Raw genomic sequence first — 19321 nt, 5'->3', positions numbered from 1 at the left:
CTCTTTCTTTCTTTAACTAATTCACCCTTTTTAAAAATCTCAGTTGTCTCACCAAATCTGCTGATGTTGACAATGAAGTGTGAGGCTAAGCTTGCTGTGCAGCACATCTGGGCAGAGAACACAGGTGGTGCACAGCCTGGCTGAGACAGCTGCCCCTCATCATATGTCATCATCCTGAAGACAGGGTCCAGGAGAAGTCCACAACCCACAGGAAAAAGTAGCCAAGGAGCCAGCAGTCTGAAAGGCAGATACAAGGGAATGTACAAAGGCAGCATGTGTGGTTGGCAAGGGAATGTACAAAGGCAGCATGTGTGGTTGGCAAGGGAATGTACAAAGGCAGCATGTGTGGTTGGCAGGAAGTGAAAACACAGAGCTGCCTGAAGGCAGAGCTGGCCAGTGGTGAGGGACGAGCTCCAGTGGTTTCTGGAACCCAAGTGCCTGTGGAGTTTGGGGCTTGTGGAGATTGCTGTAGATAGGCTGCAACAGGAAATCCCAGACCCACTCAGAGGTCTTGGGGAAGCAAAGGAAAAGTCAGCCGGGCACATGGTGACTCCAGTGGGTGCAACTCCCACACACAGCTCTGGTGGATGCCTGAGGCTGCAAAGACATGGGCAAGCGGCTGTTTCCTGAATTCATGCCCCCGGATTTGAATACCAGATGATGTGTTAGTCTAATTATCTTTATCAATCAAAAACCGGGATCAAATATTGGGCAAGAACCCGAAAGATGAGAGACCAGGGAGCAGCCGCCAGTTGCTTCCTTCCTCTCCCATTCCTTCATCCCAAAGGGCTGAACTCCTCTCTCTGCCCCACCTCTCCACTTCCTGACCTCTCTGTCTACAGTCCTCCAAATCTATGGTCAGTAGTAGCTAGCTCCACCTTCTGACTCAAAGCAAGCTGTATTTGTCAGAACACAAAGAGAATACCAAAAACGAGGTGCCTGATGGGGAAGATGAAAAAGTCTGGGTCAGATGACCAAGGTCAACAGCCTAGAAGTGATGACATTTGATTCAGGATCAATCATCTATATCATTCCAATGCCTTTTAAAAACATTTAAAGATTTTATATGTTTGTGAGTGAGGCATGCCTGTGCAACTACACATCTGTGGATCTCTGAAGGAATCTGTACTCACCTTCGACCATGTGTGTCCTGGGGTTCAGACTTGGCAGCAAGTGCCTTTTTTCCATGAGCTATCTTGCCTGTCCAATGCTTCTCCTGTGAGCTGCTGTGCTATACTGATTCCACATTGACTAAACAATGGAGAGCTGCATCATTGGACATAAGCCAAATACTGGCCTGACCACCTATGCAGGGCAAGATTTATCATTCCCATTTTACAGATGAGGATCAGAGGCCTGAGAATGTAGCCCAGTTGCTAGAGTGCTTGCCTAGCAAGCACAGAGCCCTGGGTTATACCACCAAAACCTATAAATGGAGCGTGGTAGAGCACACCTGTAATCCCAGCATTTGAGCGGTGGAGGCAGGAGAATTTTCTTAACTCATATAATTTTAGAACTGGTAGTTGATATTTGTAGTTTTCTTGGTTTTACTACTAAACATCCATGTTTATTTCTTTTTATGTATAGGAATGAGTTGGCATCCCATGTCTTCTTCAGTCACTCTCCACCATGTCTTCAGAGGCTGGATCTATCAATAAACATGACACTCACCTTTACCTAGCCTGAATGAGCCACAAGTTTTGCAGATTCATGCTGCCCACTTCCCAATAGAGTTACAGATGCCCCACCCATACCTTGCTTTTTCAATGGGCCCTGGGCATCCTAGGTCAGGCCCTCATGCATGTATGGCAACTGCTTTACCAATGGTGCCATCTTTCCTGCCCAAAACAACTAATGGTTTTATTATATAAGGGTGTTCAAGCAATTTGGACAACCCAATACACTTTTGTGTCCTTTCTCTCTTTCTTTTTTATTTTTTATTATTATTTTTTTTATTTATTTGTACTCTGTCTCTTAATCCCAAGTCTTCACCTATGGGAAGTACACCGCTGACTGTATTTCATTACAGATCGTAGGGAGCAGGGTCATGAGCTCTACTCAGCTTCCTTTATTGTTTCTGTCCAGACAAAAACAACCCCTGTGAGGCCTTCATCTGCAACTGTGACCGCCAGGCCACCATCTGCTTCTCCAATACTCCGTACAACAAGGAGTACAAAGGCGATCGCTGTTAGACTTGTCACCTAAGATACTGGTACACCTTCCCTGCCTGCCTGCTTGTCTTCATTACACACTGTGCCCTCTAATAAAGCACATATTGAAAGAGCTATGCATTGGTGATTGTATTCTTTGTCTACCAAACATAACTACATCCTCAGAATACATCATTCCATCTATCCCTGGAAGCTGAAGTATAATGGGAAAGACACTTCCAGGAAGAAAGCGCCTTGAAGTGTCATTTATGAGCCCAGCCATGACTTCCTTCCCAGCCTTCTGGGATGCAGGACAGAGGAAGGCAGATCTCTTGAGGTCAAGGCAAATCTGGTCTAAAAGGCACAAAGAAACCCTGTCTCAAAAACAAAACAAAGAAGGGGAAGAGGAAAGAGAAGGAGAAGGGGAAGAAGGATGGGGAGGGGGAGGAGGAGGGGAAGGGAGAGGGGAAAGAGGAAGGGAAGGGGAAGAGGAAGAAGGAAAAGAACTCAATTTGAGATACATAGCAGGTAGGCGAGGTATTCTGTAGAATATTGTCTTAAGACATGTTACATTTGATTATGCTGTGGAACATTTGTTTAAATGATGCAAAAATTTATTGCATTCTTTTATGTTGCATTTGTTTAACTCTATCAAGCTGTGTTACTTTAAATGTCTAAAACACCTGATTGGTCTAATAAAGTGCTGAATGGCCAATATCAAAGTAGGGGGAAAAATAGGTGGGGCTGGCAGGCAGAGAGAATAAAGAGGAGCATATCTCTGGAGATGAAGTAGGAATGAGAAAAGGAGGAGGGAGCATGAAAAGGGCCGGCCACCCAGCCTCACAGCAAGCCATGGAATAGGAAATAAAGAAAGATGTACAGAAATAGAGAAAGATAAAAGCTCAGAGGCAAAAGACAGTAGGTTAATAGAAGCCAAGAAAAGCTGGCTATAAGTGATCCAAGCTAAGGCCGGGCATTCAAAGGAAAGAATAAGCCTCCCTGTGTTTATTGGGGAGCTAGGAGTTGGCCCCCCAAAGAGCCAAAGGCCTGAAAGAGTAAAACACTACAGGGGTCAGAAAAGGGGAAAGAGAGGGGAGAGATGAGGCAGGGATAGTGACAGGAGAGAGGGAGGGATGGGGAGGAACAAGAAGACAGAGTGGTGGGAGGGGAGAGAAGAGAGAAAGACACAGTGTCACGGGGTCACTAAAGGAACATCTTGGCACTAAAAATACTAGATGCAAAGTGCTTCTGCTGGTCACTCATTCTAGGGATGGGGATGTAGGAAACCATACTGGACTGACTGTAAATGTCCTGAAGACAGGATTACATCCTGGTGACCTTCCAGTCTTCACTGTGCCTAAACACACCACAGGATAGTTGTCCCAATAAAATGCTCAGCAGCTTAAATTTTTGATCAAACAAAAGAGATCACTTCAATATCACCTGACCCCATAGATAAAGCCAGGATAATCTCTGGTTCCCTGGTTATTTTTGTTTATTTATTTCCAGAAAAGGATTCTCTGTGTAGCCCTCGGTTTCCTGGAATCCTTTCAGGAGACCATGCTGGCCTCAAACTTTCAGATCCATCTGCTTCTGCCACACCACCACACCCCACAGAAATTGTTTTCCATAAATATATGTTTAATAGAAATCACAGATTATGAAGTCTCAGGACAATTTCTTCTGGAACATAGTGTTTTAAGTTATTCTCCCAAGTTTCAGAAAGACTGCAGGGGAGAACTGACCTCCTGTGGGTCCATCTCCTCCCTCAGCTGTTCCTTCCTCTCTCCAGTTGCTGCCAGACTCACCACCACTGCTATGCTCAGATCAAGAAGCTGGAAAGCTGCAAACCCCTCATAGACAACCCCTACACCAGCTTATACTCATACTCATGCTCTGGGAATGAGATCACCTGCAGTGGTAGGTTTACACTCCAGGACATCTGGACTCTGCTTGTCCCTGGGAAGGTTTGTAAGGTGCAGGTGTTGTGACCGCCTCGACCAGCAAGGATGACGCAACACTGGAGCTCTTCTTTAAGCAGTTTATTCAGGACCTTGTTAGTAGCGATGTCTCCCCTGGGCAAGCCTCTCCCAGCCCTTAAGTAGGTCTGGGCTACCAACCCCAGACAGCCATGTGGGCACTATCCATAGGTCCACACATATGCAAGCGGCACACAAATCCAGCCATAGCCAAATAAGGAGCTGTTTACCACAAAGAGTACTTGCCGTCGGGAAGGCAGAGGGTGGAAGCCAGCGCCATCTTTAAGGTGCGGCTACATGCAGCTCTCTACAGTTTCCCCCTTTTTGTTTTACAAAGCAACAGGCAAGAGTAGAGATCTGATCTCTGCTAAAATGGAACATGTACTAATGTTTGTCCAGGCGTCGTCCACCCAGAGAACACTAGACCCGTCCAATACCCTTTTCACAGAGGTGGGAGTTAGGGTACCAACCCACATGCAATCAGACTTGCTCTTCTTGAGGTCAGCGTATCTTAGCCTCAAGTGCAGTGTGCAGGCCTCGCATCCTGTGCCTAAATATCTTTTAAAGTAGCCAGCCAGACTTGGGGGGACGGTCCTGCTTCAATGGCCATAAAGGCTTGGATAATCATGGACGCATGGCGACGCTGTGAGATCCTAATGCAACAAATGCACCACAAGCATACTAGGGAGGTGAGCACCAGTAAGCCTACTAGGGCTCCTGTTCCCGCCCACTCCTTCAGGTGATCCATGGCTGTAGCAATCCAGGAAGATAATCCCTCTGCCAGTCCGGTATCCATTCGGGTCGAATTCACCATGACAATAGCCACCCTCAGCTGGTCCATCAGGTTATCAAACTCTCCGGTCCAATTGCCTAAAAGATAACTAGACAACCTTTTAGATAAATCTGCAGCATGGGTAAAATTATTATATTGGACACTAGTCACACATAACCCTTCATACTTCCATTGGCAGCCGAGTTGGGCAATCTGCCAGAGGGTATCAATTTGCTCTTGAACCAGGTCAATTCTCTGGTTGACCACCATCAATCCTCCTCATATTTGAGCATTGATGCCCTTTTGCACATCCAGAGCATGTGCCACATTGGCAGAAAGATTATTCAAAGTCTGTGCCGTCTGTACAGTATGACTCATGGCAAAGGCGGCTGTAGCGGCTCCAACAGCAGCCAAGAAAATAGCTGTAACAATGGTGGCAATAATGCCAAAATCTCTTTTTTGTCTAAATAGGGTCATAGCATTAGGAGCATCAACTGGCATAGGCACCCAGCGAGGCATACGGGTAATTATGGCATAATCATATTTAGAAGCATTCCAGCATTGAGTATAAAAACAGGTATTATTATGGCAAGATACAGGCCTCCCTTTGCTCACTATAAACAAGAATGGAGGATACACACAAACTGGAGTAGGATTATAAGTACTATTAACCAGCGGCTCAACTCCGTCATACACACAGCCTGCATCAGTTCTGGCAGTGATGTCTGTGGATAACGGGCCAGGCACAGAATCCCAGGAGAAAAAGTGAAACTCTTCCCTTGATTGGCCCAGATCATAGTACGAGACTGACAACCTGTCCAGGGCCAGACGTTCCCTCCATCTTGACCCCAACAAAAGGGGGCCCATTTTGGTTGACTAGGTTTATCATTTCCCAACACTTTAGCAGGCCACCATCCAGATACCCAAGAGGCATTGGCTGAAAAACAAGGGCCTGGTCCAGGCAAATCAAACCACCCAGCCATCTGGTTATATATCAAAACACATGGGGAAACATTTGATCTGTTTCTGACAATTTGGAAACAAAGAGTTCCGTTTAAATCAAAAGACCTATTTTCTCCTATAGGAGCTTCCTCTGGGTCCATAGGGAGGTATGGAACATCCATACTTTTATTACTACTGAATAGCCATGGGAATAATATTGCATCATGACGGACTGGCATTGGTCTCGGGAACACTGACAGTATCCCCCATCTTAGGTCCATCATTCCCAGCCGAATCATCATTAGCATGAACAGGGAGATCACTGTCCGCACAGACATGTTCTTCTTGGCAATGGACTCTTCTCACGAGGCGCTCAGGAACCCACACCGGGTCTTGCTGATCCTGTGGGAAAACACAAACAGAACCTCGTGCCCATGTCAGCACGGGATCGGGTCCATGCCAAACACCTGTCAAGGCATCTTTCCATTTCACCATTCCTTTAGAAGGACTGTGCTGACAATGATGCCTGTCTGTAGCAGAACAATTGGAAGCATCCAAATTCAAAAAATTCAGGGTAAATAATACAAGAGAGAGTCTGTCCTTAGGGGTACGGCCATAGCCTATTTCCCCTTTTTGTTTTGAAGCAATTCCTTCAAGGAGCGATGAGCATGCTCTACAATGCCTTGACCTTGTGGATTATATGGTAGGCCATGTACAAGTTGCACATTCATTTGTTGACAGAAGGAAGCGAACTTCTGTCCAGTATATGCAGGACCATTGCCTGTTTTTAACTGTTGAGGCTTACCCCATGCTGCCCAAGCTTCTAAGCAATGAGCAATAACATGAGAGGCTTTCTCTCCTGCCATTGGGGTGGCGTGGATGATTCCAGAGCAGGTATCAACAGATACATGTACGTATTTGACACGTCCAAATTCAGAGATGTGTGTAACATCCATTTGCCATATTTTTAGGGGGAGCAGACCATGAGGGTTAACTCCTAATCTAGAAGGATGATGAAAAATGACATATTGGGGACAATCTAGTACCACCTTTCATGCATCCGCATGTGAGATAGAAAACTTTTGTTGTAATGTCCTTGCATTAACATGAAATTCTTTGTGGAAAGCATGTGCTCGTTGTATGGCAGAAGCCACAAACATCCGTTCCTGTCTAGTACACTGGTCCACTATATCATTGCCTTTAGCCAATGGACCTGGCAGACTGGTATGTGCGCGGATGTGTTGCACAAAAAAGGGATTCTTACGTTGCCAGATCAGTTTCTGTAATTGGCCAAACAATGAGCTAACAGGGCTAGAAGATTTGATGGGCCCTGCACATTCAAGGCTTTTCAAGGCATTAACACCATAACTAGAATCTGACACTAAATTAAATGCAAACGGACAAGAAAACTTCAAGAACTATTGAAAGCTCCACCTGTTGGGGTGCACCTGGCAAGAATTGATGCTTTACGGGTTCAGTAGAATCCACCATATAAGCACCACAGCCTGTCTTAGACCCATCTGTAAATATAACACTGGCTCCTGGAATGGGCTGAGAAGCAGTTACCTTAGGAAAAACTACAGGATGTTCTTTAAAGAAAGTTAATAGTGGATGTTTAGGATAATGGCAATCTATGTGTCCTGGATAGGTACAACTCAGTATTGCCCAATCATCTATGGCAGCACATAATATCTTGACTTGAGTAGAATCATAAGGAACAACTAGCATTTGTGGTGATGTTCCAAAATATTGTAAACACTGCTGAATACCCTGCTGTGCAATTCATGCTACAGCAGTAGGATAATACTCAATTGATTTTGCAGGTGAGATTTTAGCATAAATCCATAATAAGGGTCCTTTTTGCCATAAAATCCCTGTAGGTTGTAACTGGGTAGGCAGAATGCACAGAGTAATATCATCATTATTTTGCACTCTTTGAAGAAAAGCCCTTTGTAACCTATCCTCTAATTTTGTTAAGGCTTCTCAGGCTTCATTGGTTAGTTGCCTCGGTGAATCCAAGGCTGTATCTCCAATTAGAATATCATATAATAGTTTTAATTCATAATTGGCCATTCCTAAACTTCCTCTTATCCAATTTATATCTCCTAATAATTTCTGAAAGTCATTCAATGTGCAAAGATGATCCTTCCTTAATTCTACCTTTTGTGGCATGATATGATAATTAGTTATTTTAGAGCCAAGATAATTGACAACTTTGCTCTGTTGCACCTTCTCAGGGGTGATACAGAGTCCCTTTTGCTTTAGCAGTTCTACAAGTGAGCTATATGCTGCTTGAAGAATGCTCTCCTCCTTAGCTGCTAACAGTATATCATCCATATAATGGAGGCATCTCAGGCCAGGAAAACGTGCTCTCAAGGGTTCTAAAGCAGTTGCTACAAACAGTTGACACATAGTAGGACTATTGGCCATGCCTTGTGGCAATACAACCCATTGATATCTTTTATCAGGTTCCTCATGATTAATGGATGGTAAAGTGAAAGCGAATCTCTCACTGTCTTTGCTGTTCAGCAGAATGGAAAAGAAGCAGTCCTTAATATCTTCCACAATAATAGGCCAATTTTCAGGCAAGGCTGACAGCAATGGAAGACCACATTGTACGGGTCCCATAATTCTCATTTGCTCATTTATAGCTCTAAGATCATGTAACAATCTCCATTTTCCTGATTTCTTCTTGATGACAAATACGGGTGTATTCCAGGGAGAAAGGGAGGGTTTAATGTGCCCTTCCTCCAATTGCTCTTTCACTAATTGATATGCAGCATGTAATTTCTCAGAGGAGAGTGGCCACTGAGAAACCCACACTGGCTCCTCTATTATCCAGGATATGGAAATGCCCTCCTCAGCGGCCCCTAGGAAAAACCCAACCCTTGTTTGGGTTTCCTAGGTACTGCTTGTTTCTGCTCCTTTCTGCCTTGTAAAAATTTTCCCAAGCCAAAATTAGGATGACACCCCATATTTTTCATGATATTTTTAGATTCTTTGGAATATTCGTTACTCAATTGAAAGCCCATGGATTTCATAAGATCCCTCCCCCAAAGGGACACTGGAAGTTCAAGAACATAGGGTTGCATAATGCCAGAGTGACCTTCTGAATCTTGCCAATTCAACAAATTTGCACTAATACTAGGAGCACTGGCATAACCCAATCCCTGCAATGTTTGTGAGGAAGCCTGTATAGGCCAACCTTGAGGCCAATCTTTGCTAGCTATGATACTGCAATCTGCCCCAGTATCCAAAAGTCCCATTATCTTGGTGCCATTAATGGTTAACTGTAATGTGGGTCTCTGATCTAAGTCTAAAGATAAAAATGTTAAATCTGTGCCCGAGGAGCCAAATCCGTTACTTCCTCTTTCTTTGTCATAGGCTGGGTGAGAATCATGTTAGCTGGGTAACAGGATAAGTTGTGCAATTCTGTCTCCCAGGAAAATGGCAGTGATTCCTTTTGGTGATTCAACTATGATTTTAACTATACCTGTATAATCTGAGTCAATTATCCCAGGATGGATTCGCAATCCCCTTAATGTAGTAGATGATCTCCCTATTAACAATCCCACTGTCCCAGGCTCAAGGGGGCCTTGAAAATCAGACTCCACTACTTGCACCCCCATTTGTGGGGTTAATATGAGTCTGGTGGTGGCACAGAGGTCCAATCCTGCTGAACCTGCAGTGGCTCGCCGCGGTGTTTGGGATGTCTGAGAGTTGGCCACTGCTCTTGATTCCCTTCCTATCTCTGATCCTCCATTGCCCCATATATTTGCGGGCCCTGAGGCTGGGGGCCCCACTGTCCATTTTTTGGAGGAGTATTATTCCTCAGAGGCTGTCCATTAATGTCCTTGATTGACCTGCATTCACTCGCCCAATGTTTTCCTTTCTTACACTTAGGACACAGTCCCGGGACCGGGCGTTGGTCACTCCCTGGTCTCTGGTTACTTCCCCCTTGATTACTTCCTCCTTGGGGGCAGCTACGTCTCATATGCCCCATTTTACCACATCGGAAGCAAGTCCCAGTGCCGCCTGCCCTTTTCTGACTAATTTGTAAAACTGCAGCAGCCAGCCCAGCATTGGTTAGTGGTCCCCCTAATTCCCTGCACACTTTCATCCAAACCTCCAATCCTTTAGTTTTGTAAGGTGTAATGGCAGCTCTACATTCCTTAGTGCACTGCTCATAAACCAACTGCTTAATTAATGGCATGGCTGTATCAGGATCACCAAATATCTTTCCAGCTGCATCCACTAGGTGAGCTACGAAGTCTGAGAAGGGTTCCATGGGTCCTTGGACAATTTTAGTGAGATTACCACTAACTTCTCTATTGGGTAATGCCTTCCAAGCTCTGGTAGCAATGTTGTTGATTTGCTCATAAACCTGGATAGGATACCCATTTTGCTGATTTGCAAATTTACCTTGCCCAAGCAACATATCCATATCCCAAGCAGCTTGGCCTCCACCAGCAGCCCTGTTAGCTGCAGCCTCTTCACTAGCGAACTCTATCAGAAAGGCTTTCCAATCCAAATACTGACCAGAACTTAAACAGGCTCATGCAAGGTTCATCCAGTCTGACGGAGTCATAGCATGTCTATGCAGAGCTTCCAACTGAGCTACTGTAAAGGAAGCTGTAATACCATATGTCTGGACAGATTCTGCTAATGATTTAATAATCTTGAAATCTAGAGGTTCATGATATCTCTGATTCTGAGGATTCTGAAATACTGGGAATGCAACTTGCATTTCTGTTCTAACTTCTCTCCATACTCTAGGATTAAAAGACACTCCGACCTCTGCCCCCATTGCTCCAGGATACGGAGGGGGAGCAGAAGGGACCACGCTCTCATGGCCCTTTTCTAACTGTTTGGATCCTCTTCTCTCTTTTCTTTTCTTTTTAACCTTCATTCGTTGCAATGACTCACAAACGGATTCAACATCCTCATCATCCAAGACAGAGTCGGAGAGATCAGAAGCACATGAGTCTTCCAACTCAGAAAGGCTAGGATATAACCTTGTATATTTTTTCTCACCTTTTGTCTCTTTATTTTTTATTGGCCCTGCCTTTCCAGGTACTGCTTTCTCTGAGGTTGCCTTTTCAGGTACTGCTTTCTCTGAGGTTGCCTTTTCTGATCTTTCTTCCTGCAGTATTTCCAGAGCAGTTTGGCCATTCTCAACCGCCTCACTGCATCTCTGATCTTCTAAACATCCTCTTATTAGTTTCCAGACTGGTCTAACCCCATGCTTAAGTGTGCCTTGCTCTGCGGCGAAGTCTAGGTCTCTTCCCAATTTCTCCCAGGAAGACACTGTAAGACTTCCTGAAATTGCAAACCAAGGAGCAACAACATCACACTCTTCCAGAAATCTTTCTAGGGTGCTTTTCCTTATCTTCAATTTCTTAGAGAGAAGCAGCTCATTAAGAGCCAGAAAAATTGGGTGCGAGGAGGAAGTGCCCATCTTAGTATATCCTTTCTTCCTCAATTTGAGAGGTTTCTTGGAGCCTTTACTGAACAGCCCCAGCCTTCCAGTTTCACTTGCTTATTTTGTTTTTCTGATTACCCATCCGCTATGGTCGTGGCTCTACTGTCCCGCTCCCCCTTTGTCTACAGGTGAGAGCCAAAAACCCGCTTTTGTCGTGGATCCCCAATTTATCTGAGGACTTACCGGTATACCCCCTGACTGCAGAAAGTTCTGAGCCCCACAGAGAGACGTGGTAGTTCCCCATACAGGCCACCACTTGTTGCGATCGCCTCGACCAGCAAGGATGATGCAACACCAGAGCTCTTCTTTAAGCAGGACCTTGTTAGTAGTGATGTCTCTCCCTGGGAAAGCCTCTCCCAGCCCTTAAGTAGGTCTGGGCTACCAACCCCAGACAGCCACGTGGGCACTATCCATAGGTCCACGCATATGCAAGTGGCACACGAATCCAGCCATAGCCAAATAAGGAGCTGTTTACCACAAAGAGTACTTGCCGTTGGGAAGGCAGAGGGTGGAAGCCAGCGCCATCTTTAAGGTGCGGTTACACGCAGCTCTCTACAGGCAGGGAAGTAACAAGGACAGTCACCACTTAGTGTCATTTCCTTGGTCTCATTTGACCTCACAACAGTCTTAGATACTAAAATATAGATGATGTCAATGATGAAGAAGATGAGGAAGGCAGGGTCACTTGCCCAAGGTCACCCAGTTGAGAAGTGATGACATTTGGATCTGGAAACAGAGCTACAGCATTCCAAAGCCTCTGTTTAAAAACATTTCAAATTTTATGTATTTCTGGGGAAAGCATGACTCTGCCACAACACAAGAGCAGAAGTCTGAGGTCAACTTGCAGAAGTCGGTTCTCTCCATTGTCCATGAGAGTCCTGGGGATGGCACTTGGGCTCAGACTTGGCAGCCATCTTGCCTGCCCAAAGCCTCTCCTGTTAGCTGCTGTGTTCTACTGATTCCATATTGACTAAACAATTGAGAACTGCATCATTGGATATAAGCCAGACACTGGAGTAAACACCTATGCAGGACAAGATTTATCCTTCCCATTTTACAGGTGAGGATTCAGAGGGCTGGGAATATAGCTCAGTTTCTAGAGTGCTTGCCTAGCAAGCTCAGAGCCCTGGCTCCCACCTCCAGAACACATGAATTTAGTGTGAATTTGCATACCTGCAACCGTGCACTTGGGAGGTGGAGGCAGAAGGATTGTCTTAAATCATATTATTTTATAAGTGGTAGTTGGTATTTGTAGTTTGCTGGGTTTTAGGATTAAATATCTATATTTATTTATTTTTATGTGTAGGAATAAGTTGGCATACCGTGTCTTCTTCAGTCACTCTCCACCATGTTGTTAGAGCCTGGGTCTCTCTCCTTAAACATGACACTCACCTTTAGATAGTCTGCCTGACAAACAAATTTTGGGATTCATGCTCCCTACTGCCCAATAGAGTTACAGATGCCCCAAGCACAGCTTGTCTTTTACAGGGGCTCTGGGCATCCTAGGTCAGGTCTGCATGAGCTTTTGGTAACTGCTTTACCAACTATACTATGGGAGCCCACAAAAGTTTCCCAGTTAGATCTGAGCTTTCTTTACACATCAGGGCTGCATTAGGGGATGGCTGGACCATGTGCATCATCATCAGGTGTCTGAGATGGTCTGCACTTGGCTGTGCTGGGGGAGGTCTTTTGCTCCACCCCTTGGCACTCCTTTAAAAACCCTTTGGCAGAGACAATCTGGGCCCAATGGGTGAGGATCTAGACCCTCCTGAAGCTATCTTTGTGTTTTTTGCCTATCTTTCTCTATTTTACAAATATCTAAACATTTCTATCTAATATTTTCTGTTGCTCCTGCTCAAAAGTACCCTGGGAAAAAGTAGGGGTGAGATGGCCACCCACACTGTGCCACACAACAAATGATGTTTTTTAATTATAAATGTGTTCCAACTATTTGGTCAACCCATTGCACTTTTGTGTCTTTGACTCTCAATGCTGAGACTGCACAAATGGCAGGACCACCAGTTTCTTTTGGTTACAAATCATAGGGAGCATTATCATGGGCTCCACTCAGCTTTCTTTCTTATTTCTCTGCAAACAAGAACAACCCCTGTGAGGCCTTCATCTCCAACTGTGACCACCAGGCTGTTATCTGCTTCTACAACACTCCATACACCAAGCATTACAAAAGCATTCACGGTTAGACTTGTCACCTCACTGACTGGGACACCTTCCCTGCCTGCCTGGTTTTGTTCACTACACACTGTGCCCTTTATAAAGCACCTATAGAAAGAACTCAGATTTGATGGTTGTATTCTCTGTCCACCAAACATTTCTAGGTCTCCAGAGAACATCATCATCTAGCCCTGGAAGCTGAAGATTAATGGAAAGGACAGTGCCATTAGGGGAGCACTGTGAAGAGTGGGTGATGAACCCGGTCATGCCTTTGATCCCAGCACTCTGTGGTGGAGAGGAAGAGGCAGAATCAGAGGATCCAGAGGCAGGCAGATCTCTTGAGTTCAAGGCCAACCAGGTTTAAAAGTCCAGGTCCAGGACAACCAGGACTATTACAGCAAGAAATCCTCTCTGGAAAGCTGAATACAAAAGGAGGATCAGGAGGAGAAGAGGAGGTGGAGGAGAGGACAGAAGGAGAAGGGTTGGGACATTTGAGGAAGGGAAAAGGGCAGGAAAGGAGGGGTGGGGTGGGGAGAGCGGAAACACAGAGAGGTATAAAGGGAGAAAAGAGAGAAAGAAGAGGTGTCATGTGGTACTGAAGGAACATCTTGTCCCCAAAATACTGGACTAAAAACGCTTCTGCTGTGTGCTCACCACAGGATGTTGGATGTAGGAAATCAATCTGGACTGAGTAAATGACCTGAAGGCAGGATTACATCCTGGTGACTTTCCAGTCTTCACTAAACACACACCACAGGATAGTTGTACCTCTAAAGTACACAGCAGCCTAAGTTTGTGAAAAAAAAAAAAAACCAGAACACATCATCTTCTCTATCTATCACAGGACCCCATATGTAAAGAGAGGTTAATTTCTGGATTCCTGTTCAACCAGATTTAGGAAAAAGATTTCTCATTGGTTAAAGGCTGTGTTGTCCTTGGTCTCTCTTTTCCTTTAGTCCAGTCCTCTGCCTTTTCTCCCCCAATCACATCCCCACTCCTGCCCAAAGGTCAGGCCTCACCCCTCGAAAGGTCAGTTCTGGTGAGCAGTAGGTGCAGCTAGAGACACCAGGGCTGGTGGAGCATAGTAGCTGGTAGTGACTGTCCAGAGTCCCACTGGAAGGATCAGAGATCTTGAGCTTGGAACAAACAACTCAACTCATCAGCTACTGGTTGTTATCCAGGTAAGAGGTCAGATGTGGGGAAAAGGAGGTGCTGGGGTGCTAAGTAGGAAGGTACATGACAGATGGCCATTCTCAGATTCGAGAGAGCGTTGGGCCAGCAGACATTGTATGCTAGCCACCATGTGATTGATGACAATTGAATCCATTCCTCAGGAAGAGCAGAAAGTGCTCTTAAGTGCTGACCATCTCTCCAGCCCCTACAATGGTTGATTGTCCGCTTCACACACTGGGTAGGGAGAGCCTCAGCTGAAGGATTGCCTGCATCATATTGGCCTGTGGACACATCTGTTGGGCATTTACTTTCTGTCTTTCTTTTTCATTTTTTAGGTGTTGGTTTCTGTTTTTTTTTTCTTTCGTTTTTTTAATTAAGAAAAAATTTTCATTCAATTTACACACAAAGATCCCCCTCTTCCTGCCTTGCCACCCCCCAGTATTACCCCCCAACCCACCCCGCACAAGAAGGCAAGGCCTCCCATGGGGAAGCACATCAAGCAGAGGCAAGTCCAAGCCCTTCTCTCTGCCTCAAGGCTGCATTGGGGTTTGTTCCATCAAGGGTAGTGGACTCCAAAAAGCCTGCTCAAGCACCAGGGATGGAGTCTGATTCTACCACCAGGGGGCCTCCCAAGCAGATGAAGCTACGAAGTTGCTCACTATGCAGAGGGCCTAGTCCAGTCCCATGCAGGCTCCACAGCCATTGATCCAACTTTCATGAGCTCCCACTAGTTTGGTTTGGTCGTCTCTGCAGATCTCTCCATCATGATCCTGATGCACTTGCTCATAGAATCCCTCCTCTCTGTCTCTCTCTCTCTGTCTCTGTCTCTGTCTCTCTCTGTCTCTCTGTCTCTCTGTCTCTCTCTCTGTCTCTCTCTCTTTCTCTCTCTCTCTCTCCTACTGGACTCTTGGAGCTCTGCCTGGTGTTTAGCTATGGATCTCTGCATCTGCCTCCATCAGTCATTGGAGAAAAATTCTGTGATGATCGGATATCCACTGATTTGATCACTGGGTCAAGCCAGTTAAGTTCAGGCACCCTCTCCACTATTTCTAGTAGTCCAAGATGGGGTCATCCTTGGGGATTCCTGCCAACTTGCCTAGTTTTTTGAGACAGAGTTTCTTTCTTTTCTTTTTTATTTCTTTGTTTGTTTGTTTGTTTGTTTTTTGTTTTTGTTTTTTGTTTTTGAGACAGGGTTTCTCTGTATAGCTTTGCGCCTTTCCTGGAACTCACTTAGTAGACCAGGCTGGCCTCAAACTCAGGTATTTGCCTGCCTCAGCTTTTGAGTGCTGACATTAAAGGTGTGCACCACCACCACCATCTGTCTACATTCCTAGTTCTTAAATGGAGTTTGAAGGCCTATAAGATGCAGCGTATGATGCAAGCATGTAGACCTGAGTTTGATTCCTTAAAGGTAGAAGGAGGGACCTGATTCGAAAGAGTTGTCCTCTTGCCCTCCACTTGTGATCACAAGAGCTCCCCCCCCTCTCTGTGTATGTGTGCTTCTTTCTGCCTGTCCATATGTCTCTCTAACCCTCTCTAACAATCCCAGCCATCCCCACACAAACAATCACATTAATTAATTAGTTAATTCTTTTTTTTTTTTTTTCCGAGACAGGGTTTCTCTGTGTAGCTTTGTGCCTTTCCTGGAACTCGCTTTGGAGACCAGGCTGGCCTCGAACTCACAGAGATCCGCCTGCCTCTGCCTCCCCAGTGCTGGGATTAAAGGCGTGCGCCACCACCACCCGGCAATTAGTTAATTCTTAAAGATTAAATTTGTAATAGTATCTACCTCCAAGACTGTGTCAGTTCCTGGACAGACTTTACACTTAGTTTATAGAGTTAACATGGAGGATTGCATGGTCCAGCTACTCCTCTTGGGACTACACGTCACTATGATCATCCCTCACACCCAACCCCAGGAGCAATGTCTAGATCTTCTTTAGACTTCAAACTGTCCATGGAGGAGGGACTTGGCACTTTGCCAGTCACTGACTTGAGCTGGCTGGAGTGTTGAGCTAGCTCTTTCTCTTTGCCTCTGTGCCAGCACTGATTCAGGCTCTGTCACCATCTACAGCAGCTCTGCAGGTCGGGACTGTGTGTGAGGGTGCACATATTCTACTTCTGTGCTACACACACAGTAGTCACAGGCCCCATGTGCTGACTGGACACTGTCAGAGCACAGCTAAGGACTATAAAGAGAAGTCACTGAGTCCTCCCCTCACTCAGGATGAAACTCCTTCTGCTGCTCACTCTGTTCACAGGTAGGACCCTTGTCCCCTCTGAGTCCCCTCATCTCCCTTGTCTTCAGTGCACAGCCCCACTGGTCACACCTGAATTTCTGATTTGGGGTTCCTTTTGGGGTCTAATAGCCTGTGGGTTGGGGTTCCATGTTCACCCCAGCTCCACAACACTAAGTCTGAACTCAGGTGATCACATAGGAACGTCCACTACATTCACCAACCCGGGCAGAGAAAGCCCCTTCTGCCTCTGCCATATTGAACAGGCACTGATTCACCAGGCCCTCAGGTGCCCTGGATTTTCTTGTCTTTTAAAAACTATTTACTTTTATTTTATGTGTATGAGTGTTTTGCCTGCATGTGTGTCTGTGAACTGTGGTGAGAAGTGTCTACAGAGGCCAGAAGATGGGTTTGAATGTCCAGAACTGGGGTCATAGACAGTTGTGAACTGCCATGTGGCTGCTGGAACTGAGCCTGGGTTCCTTCCAAGTTCAGCAGGTGCTCCTGACTGCAGAGCCAGCTCTCCAGCTCTTATTAGTTTTTATGACATTATCATGTGTCTCAGGATGTCCTCAACCTCCACATTATAGCCCAGACTTGCCTCAACCACTCAAGTGTTAAGATTACATACATGTCTGACTTGCTTCTGCAATTCATTTCCCCCCTATTTTATGACACAGGGTCTCTGTGTAGCCATGGCTGTCCTGGAACTCACTCTATTGACAAGGCTGGTGTAGAACTGAGATATCTACCTGCCTCTGTGTCCAGAGTGCTGTGATTAAAGTCCTGCAACACTATGCCCTGGCAACCTTGAACTTCTAATCTCCTTGCAGAGTTCTGGGATTATGTAGTGTGTGTTCCACTGTACCTGGCTTCTTCTTAATTTTAATGCTGACCAAGTATCTCACTGCAGACTGAATCCTGGTTTATTTACATATTCCTCATCAGGTGAACATTTTGTTGTGTCAAATGCTGACAGTACAATGGTATTCTAACCATCAGCCTTGTACATGGACTGTTCATGTCCATACAACGGATTCCTTCTAATTCTTGTAGTCTAAAACAATGAGCATGTGTTGGCTGCTTCTCCTGGATCAAGGTCTCAGCTAGAACTGTGATGAATCCCACTGCTGGCTAAGGCTAGGGTTTTACCTGGGCCTGAACAGGTGTGGGGCAGCTTTCAAACTCAAGAGATGGTTGGGTTGTCGGGTTATTGAACTAAGAGTTCAGTTTGTCCCTGGATGCTCACTGGAGAGTGTTCCAATGCAGTGACCACATGGCAGATCACAATGTGGCAGCTGTCTGTCCTGACAGTGAGAAAAGAGAAGGCAAGCAAGGCAAAAGGCAATCTCTAGAGAATTTAATCCTGAGGGGTCATCCCAGCCCAGTACAGTAGTGTCCATTTATAATCCTACCATTTGGGAGGCTGAGGCCAGAGTGTTGCTTGAGTTAGAAGCTAGCCTGGGTTGCAGGGCAACTCCCTGTCTCACTCAAATAGGTAGATCTTCCTGCTCAGGCCTGGCTGCCCTCTGACCTCCTCATGCATAGTATTACATTCATGAGTGCTCCCAAGGGCTTCCTTTCAATCTGTGTCTGGGCAAGCAAACACACACACACACACACACACACACACACACACACACACACCCCTCTATTAACTGCTCTCCCCATGCAGCAGCTGATATGTGTCAAGCAGGGAGTGTCAGGAGTGATGGCCATGATGTGTTGTGGGCCATGACACAGTTACTGTTATACCAATTGATACTTCAGATGTCACCTCACCAGTGGACTGATTCTCAGATGGGGTACCCTGTCAGGCAAGACCTTAAGTCCATCAACTCTGAAAATGTTGCTTTCATCTGTAATTTCACTTGTGTAAGAACAGCTGTGATAGCTCCCCATTCACCCTGCATTTTCATGTAGTGTGCACTTGTAATCTTATGATCCCATCTCAATCTTATGGGCACACATATATTCATGTCTTTCATTTGCTGTAGCAGCCTGATCTGAACCCTGAAGAGGACCTTGAGGCAGGACCTCAAAGGCTCTTGATAAGGAAGGTTGCAGGCGGGTATCAGACCCCTGTTAATGCCAAGTGGGATTGATGGAGTGTGCTGTGCATTTTTCCATCAGGTGCTACTGCATTCCGAATCCGCCATCAGGCTGGGCGGCAGTTTGGCAATGTGTTCCAGTGCACCATGCCTTTGCTTTTTTCCTTCACGGGGTTCAGCTACTATGACTGCTACTGTGATTTTGTCATCCTGAACAGCCTGGTGGAAGACAGGTGGGTGATCCATCTGGGGGGAGCCTGGCATGTCTGGGCTGATGGGGACAGGACACAAGCAGAGCATCTCCTGAGGCATGAATAGGAAAGATGCATATTCACCATAGGCATGTATTTTGTTTGGTTTATT

The 19321-nt window shown here is 45.7% G+C and overlaps 1 pseudogene; it reads left to right on the top strand.

Moving 5' to 3' along the window:
• LOC118572229 overlaps positions 1–19321 on the top strand; it is a 38738-nt pseudogene that overhangs the window by 16151 nt on the left and 3266 nt on the right.

This window comes from Onychomys torridus, chromosome 22 (assembly GCF_903995425.1).
Source record: "Onychomys torridus chromosome 22, mOncTor1.1, whole genome shotgun sequence".
Taxonomy (NCBI): Eukaryota; Metazoa; Chordata; class Mammalia; order Rodentia; family Cricetidae; genus Onychomys; species Onychomys torridus.
This window is presented reverse-complemented; position numbering and strand designations above follow the sequence as displayed.